This window comes from Nuphar pumila, chromosome 6, assembly GCF_984573655.1.
Source record: "Nuphar pumila chromosome 6, dmNupPumi1.hap1.1, whole genome shotgun sequence".
NCBI classification, from domain to species: Eukaryota; Viridiplantae; Streptophyta; class Magnoliopsida; order Nymphaeales; family Nymphaeaceae; genus Nuphar; species Nuphar pumila.
In genome coordinates, this window is record NC_143254.1 from 130,593,864 (window position 1) to 130,610,138 (window position 16,275).

Sequence of the window (16,275 nt, forward strand, 5' to 3'; positions counted from 1 at the left end):
ATGTGACCCTCCGCTTTGCAAAAGAAACAATTAGACTTTGGGTCCTGTTGTCTTTTCTATTTTTTTGCGATAGATGGTCAACTGCAGCTTCCTTAGTCTATTTTTTTTCTTAAACTTGTCCTTAGAGGTTACTATTAGATGAGCACTTTCAGTCATCTATTGCTTCATCCTATCATCTTCTTGCACACAGTGAAAAATGAGCTCATTAAGAATTTATTTTTCCTTCTAGCAGTTATAACTGACCTTAAATTGGCTGCACTGTGCAGGAAGAGATATCAAAACCAAGTGCACGAGTAAGTCCTCAGATAACTCTAACCTTAGTGCCTTGTGTTTAAAATCAAGATGAGACATATCCATGATGTACTTTTGAATGTTAACTTTGCCCTTATACCTCATTGAGACAAGACTCGAAAGAAGATTTCTTGTCTCAGCCTTTTTGTTTTTCACAAAATGTTTTTCAATTTCTTCAAGGAAACATTTGGCATTGGCCTCTTTGGATATGGTGTCCCTGAAAGATTCTAGAATTGCACATTTTATTATCATGAGACTCATTCAATTAGATCGATCCAACCGCTCAAAGTTCTATTTATCTTCAGAAGATCTCTTATTCGTAAGAGCGGGTGGTTGATCTTCTCGTAGTGCAAGATTCAGATCCACACAACCAAGCACAATCATAACATTTTTTTCTAGTTTTTAAAATTGGAATCGCTCAAAAAAGGAATGTGATTGATGTTTATAGATATCATAGAAGCAGAGGTATTGACTGAATAAAGAACAAACAAACAAACTCACGATTAACATTTATATTCACATACAACAACATAAAATAACATATTCAAACAATGGTGAACCCCATTACAAGATCCCCAACACAACATTGACACTTAGTCGTTAGACAGAAGTGTCAACTTGTAAGTGGTACTCTCAATACAGTAATCAAAACATGGATAATCAGTCATGTCAAGCAACAAGCCTTTCTTTGGACCGACTCGTTATTTACATGAAAAACTGAATGATTGTCCCATATTTATTATTGAAAGTATATATTTGGGATCGACCAAATAGTAATCTTCCTTTGGGCTGATCACTATTTGCATTAACCGCAAATATATATAGTTATTACAATATTCTAAAATGAACTAACCTACACAACAGAGGTTACTTTGACAATATATTGATTCAATCAATTCAATTTAAAATATTGGACCCAGAATAAAAAATAATATCAACATTTAAATATGTCAATGAATGTACATGAACATAAAGAAAACACAATTATAATATGCATGGGGCCTGAAAGATTACCAAAAATAACCCACCAAAATGACTTATGAATCACACCAAATAGTGCTATAAAATTCTTAACATTTTTTTTATGACTTGTTCATGAGTTCGACCAAAACCTAGGTACGAGCCTGCACCACTAGGTCGAGTCCAACCAAACCTGACCTGCACAACGGTGCAGCTGCCCCACCTCAGGCCCCTAGAACTAAATGGGAACTGAACTGGTTAGCAGCTCCATCACCGAATGGGACTTGAGCCAGTTTGGCCTGACTGGCTACTAAACTCAGTTCAAGTCACCAAAAAAAAGAAAGAGTCTGTACCCAGTAATGAATAAGACCAAATCAGCCCTGACCCGACTGAAGAGGATACCAAAGAGGGCGTTGAACCGGCCCTAACCCGGCTAAGCCGACTGAAGAGGGCGTTGACCCGGCCCCAACCCGGCTGAGCCAACTGAAGAGGGCGTTGAATTGGCCCCAACCCGACTGAGCCAGATGAAGAGGGCGCTGAACCGGCCCCTGGCTGTCCGAGTCAGCTTTTAGGCCTCGAACTGGCCTGAAGGCCGTTTCGCGTGGTTTGACCCGTATGCCATGACCCGGGTAGACAAAAGTGTAACTCGTCAGGAACCAATGATACCCTAACGAATCGTTAGATGCTCACCGACGGAGGGCTACGTCTCATCGACAGAATGCCAAATTCGACCGCAATGGCCATCAACTTGTGAAAATCATCAGCGTTTGCCGAATCTGGCCCGGATGTCGACAAACCAAAAAAAAAACTAGATGTCATCTCACCTTTGTCGTCCAACGAACAAAAGAAAGGAGGAGGGAACCTTTGTCACCCATCGTCCGACGACCACAAGGTAAGAGGGAACTCTCCCATCCTTCGACGATGGAAATCCAACGTTTGACATACTGATGAGGGTCGTTGTCCGTCGCTTGGCGAATTGAGAAATTGATGACACCTCCTGTCGTCCGATGACCAAAAAAAACTACAGGGGAGGGTTGAACGACCCTTCTGCAAGCCCTCAAAAAAGAAGTTGATCCCAATCGAGTAGTTACCTGAGTCATCCAGTGATCGTAGCAAGCATATACCTTTATAGTCCGATGATCAAATTGAGTGAACACTCGAATAGTGATCAGGAAAAAGAAATCCCGTCACCACTCGATGTAAGACTGTCGATAAGAGAAAAAAAAGACCTTAATAGCTCTTTCGCCTGATCGATAAAGATTGGATGAGCTCGATGGCTATCCTGATCGACAATCTTAATGGGGACAAAACCCCATGCCGCTCGATGATGATCCACAATTACAATGAATCATCACCGAGAAAATAAGAAAATTAATAATATAAAATACATGAAATCGTATATTTTCAATGATTCAACGAAAACATGTGCTCTGATACCAATTGATGAATTTAAAAATTCATCAAAACTAAAGCATGATCGAATAAATGTTCTCGCTAAACTGTTGAAATAAAAAACATAATAAAACTGAAAGCGAAACCTGAATCCATAGCGCTCTGGTTGATCGTTGACGGGTATGATCTTCTAGAACCTTTATATTTGGCCATTTTCTTTTCTCTAAACCTAATGAGAGAGACTGAATCTCTTTCTGACTTATAAAAAATCTGAAGAAAGAAGGCCTATATATAAGGTTTGGAGACCATAATCTAATGTATTTAGGAGTCTGTCGCTAACTCAACCCATTATAGAGTTGTAAACATGACAGATCTTTCCACATAGTGTACCATACCATATGAGATAGCATATGACCCATCCTTATTGGATCACATGAACCGAGCCCAAACCTAAGACAATTTTATGGTTCACTGTATGTAGGCCCACACAATTTTCTAAAATGTAAAGCACAAAAAAGAGGTTTAGCAGTGCATGACTATCATTAAAGCCCATTGCAAAAGTGAAACGATCAGTTGTACAAATATTTGTGCATTAAGCTCCTGATGACCCTCCATATTAAGGATAAGGGGCCCAAACCCTAATGGAGGGCAATCAGGTGCTTAATGCATAAATTTTGTGTCATGTGATTGCACTCGATCCGAATTCCTGCAAAAGGTACCATTCAAAGTACTCTCTTAGGATTAAACTGCAATTATATTGTCAGATAAGCACTCAAAAAGATTTTGTCTATCTATCGTTACTTGCATGATAGATATGGGATATTTCTTCACAAGTGCATATCTAAGATAACTAAGAAATTAAATTCTGCCACCATGACAAAATTTCAAGGAAATCAAATCCTCCAAATCAAGCAATAACTTGAAAAACTAAATATGAGGCGTAGACAGTAAATCGAGACCATCTTATTGGTGGAGTCTTGAGCGGCTAAGTGCCATGACTATTCCACACAGTGAGTTACATGACAACATTTCACGTAGAGCCTACACTATGTAGCTATGGGCCCAATAGTTACACTACAAGAAAAATGCTAATTAGCGGTGTATATTTGCGACGGATTTTTTCCGTCGCAAAGTTGTGACGGATTAGCGAGAGAAAACTATTTGTCGCTAACATTCAAAATATTTGCAAAATTAGCGATGGAAATATTTCCCTCGCTAAATCCATCACTACTTAGTGATGGATTAGCGACAAAATTTTTCCGTCGCCAAAACACTACAAAAAATACTAATTAGCGACAGAATTAGCGAGAGAATTTTTTTGTCGCTAATCCGTCACTAAATAGCGACAGATTAGCGATGAAACAATTCCCTCGCTAATTTTTGATTTAAACCATCCCGCCTGAGGCACGAAATTTTCCCTCCCTCCATTTTTTCCTCCCCCCCCCCCCGTTTGATTTAAATCGCCCTTCCTCTGACGATGCGCAGCGGCCCCCCGAGCCGTGACACTGGCGTCGACCCTTCGAGCGTCCTCCTCCTCCCGCTACCTCTCCCCTGTGTCGTCCTCCTCCTCCCGACGGTGCCCCTCGCTGGTCTTCACTGCCTGTCCTGCCTCTCTCTCGACTGAGGCCCTCCGAGCGTGACTGGCGTCGGTCCTCGGACCCTCCTCCTCCTCCCGCTACCTCTCCCCCGCACCATCCTCCTCCCGGCGGTGCCCCTCGCCGGTCTCCACCGCCCGTTCTGCCTCTCCCTCGCCTGAGGCTCTCCAAGTGTGACTGGCGTCGGCCCCCGGACCCTCCTCCTCCTCCCGCTACCTCTCCCCCACGCCATCCTCCTCCTCCCGGCGGTGCCCCTCGTCGGTCTCCTCCTCCTTCCGCTACCTCTCCCCCGCGTCGTCCTCCTCCTCCCTGCGGTGCCCCTCGTCGGTCTCCATCGCCCAATCGGCCGCCTGCAGCTGCCCGCGTCCCTTCTCCCGTCGTGATTGGCTCGCTGCAGAAGAGCGTCCCGACACCAGAACGCGTCGGTTTTGTGCAAAAAAATTTGCTCCCGGCCGAAAAACGCGCCGACAAAAAGCAATTTTTTTAATTTTTTTTTTAAATTTAACGATGGATTATCGACGGATATTATCCATCGCTAATTTAAAATAGCGAAGGACTCGCGATGGATCATGTCCGTCGCTAATCCGTCGTAAATTAGCGACATATAAGCTCTATCACTACTTAGCGTCGAAAAATTCGTGATGAAAGTTATTCATCGTTAATTCGACGCTAATCCGTCGCTAAACGGTTTAGCGACGGATTAACGTCGGACATGATCCACATATTTCTTGTAGTGTTATCGTGTGATTGACTATGACGTTTAGGGGTTCTTTTGGCTATGGCGAACAGATTTAGAAAGCTGCTAAGTGCCATGTTTATTCCACACCCATCACATGACTACATTTCATGTAGAGCCTGCACTCTGTAGCTGTGGGTCCCATACAATGTTATCATGCCATTGCCTATGGCACTTCGCTGCTCCTTTGATCAAACTTCTCTATGGAGAGTGGCTAAGTGCCATCACTATTCCACACAGCCAATCACATGGCAGAAAAACAAGGAAAAATGCTATATAACCTTGTACAGGTAGTCTTTTAAGATCAGGTTTAGCAATTGCTTTTGACACAAAGTAGGGTTCATTTGGTCATTTCCAGTAGTCTCCAAAGTCTACTTTTTTTTTTAAACCCCTACCTGCTATACGACTATATTATTGGGCTTTAAACTTGCAACTTCTCAAACACAAAGTGACGGGCACTAGATACAACTATACCATTGGGTTTTGAACCTGCAACGTCTAAGGTGACGGGCACTAGCTGCTCCTACCAGACAAGCTAGCGGAGCCCCCGTTGGTCAAAGTCTAAACATTTTCATATGAAGGTTATACTCTAAACATTTTCATATGAAGGTTATACAGCAGTGCTGATGTCAATGCTTTTGTTCACACATGCAGTGCTGAAATGAGGAGCTGGCGTTGGCAAATACCATGCCACTTCCCTCCCTTCTGGACGACTTTGTGGTTGGGTATTTCCCCTACTCCACTCCAGTTGCTTCTGATTGACACAGTTCCCAAACTGAGTCTAATTCACCTTGACCATTTTCGAGCAACAAGGTGGAATTTAATATAATAGAATTCCAATTCTGCTGAATTTTGCTTGATCATTTGGCTATTTTTGAGCCAAAGGAAGAATTTAATCGAAGTAGGATCCCATTTCCACTGATTTCCCTGACTAAGGGCCTGTTTCTTTATGTGCAAATAGGGATGACAGTGGACTGCAGGAAGCTGAGATTCATTCCGTCCCATTTGGGGCGAGGATGGAGGGCATGAAACGGGAAATGGATCGTGAAGGATGAACTTACACTTTCCTCCGCACCGGCCCACTCCATCTTTAATAGTAAAATGATTAAAATACCCTTAGTTATTTAATAAAAATAGATATAACTCACATATATATATATATATATATATATATATATATATATATATATATATATATATATATATATATATATATATATATATATATATATATATTCCTAATACTAAATTTCTAACTGTCAAGCCTAAAACAACCCTTTTGACTTCTTCAGTTCCACATCCTCTCAAGGCTCCTCGTGGAGAGCAGGTTGTATGTTACCCCCTGAACACGAGACCGTGTGTTCGGGGTCCGAATGAGTGCCACGTGGCACTCATTCACCTGTACGGAGGAATATTGCGGATCCCAAGATCTTCCTCGGTACAAAAACAGGTGAATGAATGCCACGTGGCACTCATTGAGACCCCAAACACGCGGTACCGTGTTCAAGGGGTAACATACAACCTGCTCGCCTCCTCGTGCTCCGTGTGACAACTAAACCCTCTCTTTCTCCTCTTTCTAACGAACATAGTGATAGGAGATGAGAAGGGTAAATTTGATGAGATGCAGGAATGAGATGGGAGTGGGATGAGAGTGAGACAGGACGGGAGCAGAAGCGAAAATGATAAATTTGAGACGGACCGGGGGTGGAGGTCCAAAGTCCCCTCCACCCCCGTGGAGAGGATGGAGAAATTGTCCACCGCACCTGCCCCGATCTACTGTCATTAGTATGTGCAAAGTGGGATTATATATTTGCTACAATTGATTGTGGGATTTCATGATGGAAGTTGTTTTGACTCAATGTAATCTCAAAGATGTGTTCATCGTTCTTGATTTAGTAAGAATCAACCATTGGATCATGTTTTTTGACCCAAAAAATATTTTTTATGAGCAAAAAAAAAATTTGATGTATTCATAACTGTTAATTTTTAGATTGCCGAAAAAAACCTCTGGTTCATGTTCCAACAAATAAAAACATGTAGCTCACATCTATGGTGTTACATGTGAGAAAAAAAACACACGCTATTTTAATAAATGGGCTGAGGGTAATGGGAGCTCAACTCATGAAAAAAGCCAATGGATTACAAGAACACAAATGATTCAAGAGGACCATCAGAAAAGCAGCAAAGAAATTTCACAAGAAGCCAACAAGTAAAGATTTTGTGAATGAAAGATCAGCACGCCACTGGAGACAAAATGAGGTAATAGACAAGAACAATGACATAATTTATTTCCGGACACCTTACGGCATGCTCCCAATAGTCATATCCTTTTAGAAATGATCACATATATATATATATATATATATATATATATATATATATATATATATATATATATATATATATATATATATATATATATATATATATATATATATATAAAAAATTCTTTGGTTCACACGTCTATAAGGTATCAATGAGTCAAAACTCAGTGTGTGAGTTGTTTTGACTCAATCTGGCACCGTAGATGTGATTTATGTACTTTACTTAGCCAAAATCGGCCCTTAAATCACCGGACCCTGATGTATGAACAGGTTTTTTGAGTCAATCAACAATTCAACTGCTGTAATTTTTTTGTCTTAAAAAGATATATATTTTTGTTCAAAAAACATGATCCAAAGGCCCATTCTCACTGAATAAAACATGTAGATCACATTTAGAGTGTCAAATTAAGTTGAACTTGCACATATGAGTTTCAACTCAATGATATATATATCATATGGACTGTGCTTACCAAAGAATTATCTCATACATAGGTTTAGCGTGATATATGAATTAACTAAACTTGTCAGCAATAAAGTTCATCTGCTTTAATAAGATAAAGAGGGAAATGACATCTGCATGCCAGTGTGACCTAAATGATAATGCGTTAGAATTAGAAACAGACTAGCTTGGTCATGCAATAGCTTGGCGTATGACAATTTCCCTCTTTAATTTGTCTGTTTCCTTCATTCAAAATGAAAGGTAAATACATTACCGTTTGCATACACTTTACAGGTCTTGAGAAAATTTCATACACGAGATTTATGGATAGAGTTTCTGATGACTATGGTGGTAACGTTCTAAATTCAAATATTAGTCAATGGCCACGTACATAAAATGCAAGGCCATCGATTGCTCAATTGTAAAGCTTGTCTTTTTAGGTCTATTGTGATTGGGGGCTTTTCTTAGTGCTCATATACATAGCGTGTGGGTAAAGTTGCATAGCAGTTGGCCCTGATGCCAACCCTTCTGAAATCTAAACTAAGGTGGGGCACAAACCCTAGGGCTGGGAAACTAAACAAGCAGCTCGATGTTCGGCTCGGCTCTTGAGAAACTTGGTTTGGCTTGGAAATTAAGCTTGGTGAGCCAACCCATCTAGTTCAGTTAAATGAGCACAAACAAACATGACAAGCTTGGCTCATATAGGTTCATTTTACATATTATATATTTATTTTATTTTTATTCGGAGAAACCGCTCCAGGACCAGAGATCTAGCCGTGTTGGCTCAGCCTGCCGTACTTACAGTCTCTGTCCATGTCAGCATAAACCTCTGATGGCTTACCCCTCGACCCCAGGAAGTTGTCAAGCTTCTGCATACGAGGGAGGTGATGCCCATGAGATTTAAACCTAGACGGCCTGTCAAACGGTCTAGGCCCAATCACACTATACCAAAGCCCTTGGGTCTATTTTATGCATATGCTATATATGCATATTATATATGCTTTGTACATGTATTAATCATATATGTATTATTATATATAATTTATATATTATCAAGCTTTAAAAAAACACTTAAAACCATTTTTTTAAAAACGAGCCAGTTTGTCATCGGCTTGTGAAGAGCTCGAGCTCAGTTTGGCTCGTGAAGAGCTTAATTACAAGCCAGGCTCAGCCCGTTTACCAGACTTAACAAGCACCTCCATTAGGGGGATTTTTTTGGGTTGAGAGAGAGAGAGAGAGAGGCTCAAGTGGCGCCCGGTTGCTGCCAGTTACTGGTGCTGAATGTCAGATATGTGAGCTGCAGCAAAGAAAGCTTTTGAGAGAGAGAGAGAGAGTGTGGGGGGGCACGGAAAATATTAGTGCGGGCACTGCCACCCTTATCATCTCATTGGGTCAGGGTGGGCACTTCCCACCGTTGAACTTAACCCCTCTTATTGTGGGGTTTTTAGGTTAGGATGGACACTTCCCACCTTTGAACCTAACCCTGGCCTTAATGTGGCTTTGCCACTGGGACTAACATTATTATAGTACTACAGTCAAAACTCTGCAATAAAAAGTATGATAATGATGATGATGACCATGTGATAATTAAGGGTCATCGAGATCACTTTAATTGAGCTGAAAGATATTAACTTGTAGCCTATTTCATTGATTCAAGGGAATGGATACATACATAAAGCAGGTCTCAAATCTATCAGACTAAGAGCCTGAAAAAAAGAAAAAAAACTTAGGGCATGTTTGCTTTGGTCACGTGTGAGAAAGTAGAAGTAATTGTTGGTAACAAGGTCAACAGCCTTGTGACCAACTTTCATAAAATTCAAGGTTAAATCACAGTTGGCCATCACAATCACAACCACAACCTGTACTTTTCATCTTTCATTAACCTTTAGAAAATATTGTGATTGTGATTTTTCAGTCACAGCGGGTTGCACACATGCCCTTAGTGTCACTTGAGTTCTGCATCAAAATGCGACCTAACTGTGATAGACGGCTAAAAAAATTCATGTGCGTGGGGTAAAAATTCATCATATAAAGGTTACACAACCTCGGTTGAACAAAGTACCGCTTCCAAGAAACAAGAATTGTTGGCTTTTACCAACGGGGGGGGGGGGCTCCGCTTGGTTGGTAGGAGCTGTCAGTTCACGTCTCCCTGTGGTGGGACGTTGCAGGTTCAAACCCCAGTGGTATGTTGAATAATAACGGGTGGGGTATGCTCATCAACCCCAGCTTGCCTTTCAAATTAAAAAAAATAAAAAAATTTGTTGGCTTTGTTTTGGGCTGTCATATGAGCAGTGCGGGAGTGCTACCCTCTTATGTAAGCCAACACCCAGCATAGGTCTTGGGGCACGGGTCCTAGCCTCGGAGTTTTATGCTGCCAGGATCACTACTATCTCTCTGCACCTGGGTGCGGATTCTTTGAGTTATAAATGAGAGAAAAAACAAGATTTCCTCCCGAGTTGAAGCTCATATATATATATATATATATATATATATAGGGGAAGTTGTTTTGATCAAAATCTGACCCCTATTTTCTCTCTTAATTTGCACCCTAACTTCTGCTGACTTTGACTAGATCTGGGTTTCTATGCCTATACCTCTTTTGGCATCTCATGCAACCTTAACATTTTCATTAACTAAAAAAAGAAGGGACGAGAGAGTACTTATTTTACAAGTTAAGAGATACCTAAAAATGTAGAGAGACACTTTTGCAAATAACAACCAAACAGAATAATTAAAGCGTAGACGCCTTTCTTTAGCACATTTATAGGAATATAATTTTTTGAAATAAAAGGCTATGATAATGCTTAACTTAACCAAATCTTGGCTAGCTATGAATATATCCAATGTCTTTTTTTCTACGACGAGGAACCCTCGCAGAAGCAAGGAAAACCCCGGGTGGGGCACCACGACAACCCTGCCTTAAGTGGCCTACCTCTGAAAGCTACGGACACACCATGGGGGCCAGTGGAATTTGATATGGTGCCTTCATATCATCACCCTCACAACGATCCTACTGGCCACACGGGCGACCCCCACAGTGGTAAGAATATATTCACTTGTCTCGAAAGTGCATGCGTCACCTTGTCTTGGGACATTGCAAGTTAAAAACCGAATGGTACAGTTGTATAATTGGTGGGGTCTGCCTAACCCCAACTTGCCTATCAAAATAAAAGAAAATGTCTTTGCTCGATGCTTGACCACATCAGTATGGAAAAATTGGATCATAGTATATGTCATCAAAGGATTTTTCATGCATGCTAATCTGGATCTTGTGGCCATTGGTTAGTGTTGAATATGGACCACAGTAACCCAATCTTATTTGTGCATTTGGATTGGGTGTATGGAAAATTGGATCATGGTATGACATCAAAGGATTTTTTATGCAACCTAATATGGATCTTGTAGCCACTGGTTAGTGTTGAATATGGACCACAGTAACCCAATCTTAATTGTGCATTTGGAATGGGAGTTGTTGAATATCAAAAGCTTATTACATGCAATCCTATCATTTTAAAACGAGTCCAAGGGATAAGCTGTATTGTCTAAGTGATTTGACATCTTCACCTTCCATTGCTTCATCCATGGTCCTTGTGTACATTGTGACAAGTTTAAAATAACAAAGTATCAGCTGTCAAATACTTGCCAGAAATAGAATTTTTTTTTTTTAGAATATCACAATTTTTCTGCAAAATATCAGCAAATTAATAATAAACAAATTGAACAATTAAAAGAATAAATTTTTGTGAAGGAATACAAATAAAAACATTTAAAGATAAAACACTCATTTTTTCTACGATAAATAGCCATCAAAAGGAAAAAATATCACATTTAAAATCTGATACTTTTTTCTAAAAAATTATGATATTTGAAAATGTCATGAGAAATTAACATTTAAAAAATTAGGTAATTTCTCATGATATTTTTGTGGGTTTTTTCGTAAATATCATGATATTTGTTACACTACCCATACTCCGAAAATGGAATATAGTTGTTATTTTACGAAGATGAGCATCACTTCCTGCAATGATAGTTTGGCTTTGGCTGTGAAAATGGGAGCCGAATCGGGTGCAATCACATGGCACAAAATTTGTGCATTAAGCACATGATTACCGTCCATCAGGCCTTGGGCCTCACAATTGACAGGCCCTATCCCCAAGATGGAGGGTGATCAGATGCTTAATGCATAGATATTTGTACAATCATATTGCACCTGATCTTTTCAGGTGACGATGGTAATGCAAAAGATCCAGTTTTGAGAGCATCACTTCAGAAGGTTAAGACTGTCTCTAGCTTGCACTCTCTTATAATATCTTGGAATATGGGTTCTAAGAATTCTTATTTATTTATTTATTTCGGGTGTGTCCGTAGCTTTCGGAGGTGGGCCACATAAGGTAGGGCGGTCAGGAGGACCCACTCAGGTTTTTCCTTGTGGGTTTCTCATCATAAAAAAATATATTTATTTGTTTAACAATTTATATATTTGCTTTTTGACTGATGTCATTTTTAGGGCTTCTTTAGATTCAAACTGATTTACCGCTTTAAGTTATAATTACAATGCTTAAAATACTGTAATTATAAATATCGTCAGCCAAAAACTCGCAGAAAATTGAATAATTTTTAAAAATCTTGACAATAAAAAATATAAATATAAATATAAATATAAATATTTAAAAATAAAACATGATTTTCTCATGATAAAAAGATGATAAAAACCTAAATATCACGTTTAAAATGCAATGTTTATGCTTTTGATGAAAAACTCACGTGAAATCGAAGATATCGAGAGCAATTACGTACTGTTTTTAATTTCCAGATCTTTTCTCGCTATATTTTTGTGAGATTTTTTATAAATCAAACGAGATTTGTCACTATGGCTATGTCACAAAGATAAGGTACAACGGAAGACAACTTCCAAAGCTTTTTGAAAATCAGGATTCTAGGAAACATATTTTTTATGTTTTCAATCAATAAAAAACATTGTTTTGATATTTCAGTATAAATTTTTTTATTTCAAATATTATTAAAAATTATTGCAAATATTAAAATAACATCTGTACGTCTCTGAGTTGTGTCATCGTGTCATAGCATGTTCGTGTTGTCACTAGGGACACGTGGCCACAATAGTGCATTTTTGTACATAGATACAAAGTTGAGTTCTCATCAATGAGATGTTATTCGCAAGTGAAAACTCTTGCGAATTGAAATTTGTTGTTTTCTTGAAAAATATGTTAGTAATATTGGCATGCTTATGATTAAATATTAGAAAAAAAGAACTAAAAACTTCATGGTAACAGATCATGATATTCAAAATAGGGGTCAGTGGAAATATGAGAACCAAAGTGTGAAACTAGGCATTTTCAATACTTCTTTTGCAAATCTGACCCAGTAGATGTGATGCAAATCAGTTGCCTGATTCGAAGAGGAACAACTAAGTTACGCCACTCTACGAATTATGATACCAAAAGCAAGAAAAATAAAAAATTAACAATTAATTAAAGCATAAAATTAAAGAAAATACCAATAATTCCATCCAACCTATAATGAGTGTTTATAAGGAAACATGAGAAACATTAGGTCTAATTTAGATTCGAGATGGATCCATTACATTAAAAAATCTAAATCTAAACAAACTCAAATAAAACCCCAAACTAAACTGGATCCAACCCGAGGAGAATGATTTAGGAGCGAAGCTTTCTCAAGTCTAGATCCTGCTTGCGCTTCTTCTAATTCTGCTCAACTTGTAAGAACCACAAGGATAGGTGAGTTTAAGACTGTATTTGGGTCCAGAAAGAGACTAAAAGGGTGTAATATATTTTGGGTTGGATTTAGGCCAAAATTAGAGGGTTCTAGATACTGAATAGGATGTGTTGAGACTAGAGCCAATGAGTTTTGGATTAGACTCATACCCAAAACACCTGAAACCGATGATTTTAAGGCAAGAACCAGACCCAAACCCGTAGACTCTAGGTTCAAGGCTTGGTTGCCCCCCACCCCCGAGTTCTTGTGTGAACTGAATTAGAAAACCCATTTGGCTGGTTTGGGTCTTTCAGTGTTTCCAAATGGTAGGGAAAACCCCCAAGTGGATTTCCCACACAGGTGAGCTCCCGCATGAGGTGGGAACTAAAAAAAATGATTTTTTGAACCGGTTCCTTTCGAGAACCAGTCCAAACCAGCTTGCAGGAGAAGAGCCTGGTTCCAATAGTTATGGGTCCAAACACAACTCAGTTTCCATAGGTTCTAAGTTCAAAGGACCTCGTTCACTATCTAGGTCTATCAGATCCATTTAATTAGACACCAACCACCAAGGAGCAGCAGGGTCCAGATATTTCCTTTATTTGGATGGTCAACAAAACCAATCTTGTCGTCATCCGCTTCTTCGTATGAGTGATTCAAAGATCCAAATCAGCTAGAGATTTCATCACTTCCACGGTTCTTAGAAATTGAGTAGAATTGGATGAAGCCTAAGATGAATCCACGCCATGAGAGAAAGTCTTTTCCAATCTGGGAAGAACAATAAAAGAGTGGAGTAGCGTACAATTCAAGTTCATAAGTGATCCATTTGGATCCAGTTTAGTTTAAGAATTTATTTAGGTTTATTTAGAGTTGCATATCTTTTTTAAATATACTGGATTCATCTTGGATCCAAAATAGAATTAGTATTTCTCGTGTTTTCCAATAAATACTCATTATAGAGGTAATTTATCAAAATCATTGATTGAGTCGAGACTTGTTATTTTCTTCAATTTTATGCATTTGAAATTGCTTATTTTTCATTAATCTTGCTATGATAGTGTAAATCTGTATGAGTAGCATAACTTGGTTGTTTCTTAGCGAACCGAGCAACCGATTTGCATCAAGATGTATTCGGAATGACCCATTTTCCAAGAAAAATGATTTTTTGATGATTGAATATTTACCAAAATTTAGAGTTGTCCATTTTCAAGCTTTAAAAAATTATGCTTATGCATCACAGTCAGGTGATTTAAGATCTGGCCTCTTTAAAACCAAACATGTAGATCACATCCTTGCGGTCATATTTAAAAAAAAAAACCCATGAAAATCTCCCATCACACTCTAATTCTTATATTTCAAGTTATCATATTCTAGCGGCCCTTCAAAATAGACTAGATACTGTAATTCTTATGATAATATGTTGATTATCACCTAATGTCAAAATCCCATAAAAACATTGCCAGATTTTCAACATGACGCTGGTAGCCCTAACTTATTCGAACAGGGAAGGAATTAGCCGTTAGGGGTGTCAACGGGTCTGGTTTGGTTCGACCCCATTGGAACCAGACCTGGCCCCAATTTTTGTGTATGGTATCGGTCCGGTCAACGGGTCTAATCGGATGGACCATAAGAGAAATCATATCCGGACCAGATAAGAACTACATGAACCTAGGGGTGGCAATCGGGTCGGGTTGGCGGGTTGGTGGGTCGGGTTGGCGGGTTGGCGTGTCAGCATACCTCAACCCGAACCCGACCTGTTTATTAAACGGGTCGGCTGTGGCAAACACGAACCCGACCCATTTAATAAACGGGTAACCCGACACGACCCGCCAACCCATTTAATAAATGGGTTGGGTCGGCTAAACGGGTTTTCAGGTTCGCGGGTTGACGGATCGGGTTGGCAAGTAGGCAGGTTGGCGGGTCGGGTTGGCGGGTTGACGGGTCGGGCAAATGGGTTGGCGGGTTGACCCACCCGCCTAACCCGTTTATTAAACGGGTCAGCCGGGTTGGCGGGTTGGCATACCCCCAACCCGAACCCGACCTGTTTAATAAACGGGTTACGCGGGTCGACCCGTTTATTAAACGGGTTGGCTTAAGCCCAACCCGAACCCGCCTAAGAGGCGGGTTGGCGGGTCGTGTCAGAAATTGCCACCCCTACATGAACCTGACCCCATATACCCGACAAAATACTATTTTTTATTATTTTTACAATAAAAAATAGAGGGTCTCCAGTAAGGCTCGGGTCTGGTATAAAATTTCACAAACTATACCCGGATCCATGTATTAATCGAACCCGAGTCTTAATAAGGTCTTCATATTTATCCCCATACCCGGACCCTATAGGGTTTGGTACAGGTGGGTCCGGGTAAACCCGACCCGTTGACACCCCCAAAGAACCGAGCAACTCACAAACGGATCCGGGTCCGGATCCCCACCCGGAAAAACATAGCCTGAATTTGAGACCACCATGCCGCAAAACACGTGGCGCGATGTAAGGTTAGAAACTTAGGATCCTGTATCCACTCAACAGATAAGGGAAAGCTTAGTCTTACGTCAGCAGTGGTGACGGAAGCATCAAGGCGTCATCTCAAGCAGTCCATATAACGTCATTCGGGTACAAAGTAGAGAACACGTCACTTCCAACTTGGAGGGCGATACTGACACCGACTCGGATTCTGAAGTATCGTTAATTTCCGGTTCTCCTTCTCCACAAAAGAAAAATTGAACATGTTTATGTTACGATTCATTTTTGGCAAAGTTGGTTCGAAGAATCTTTGTGGTAAAAGGTATATTTCAAATTTTCAG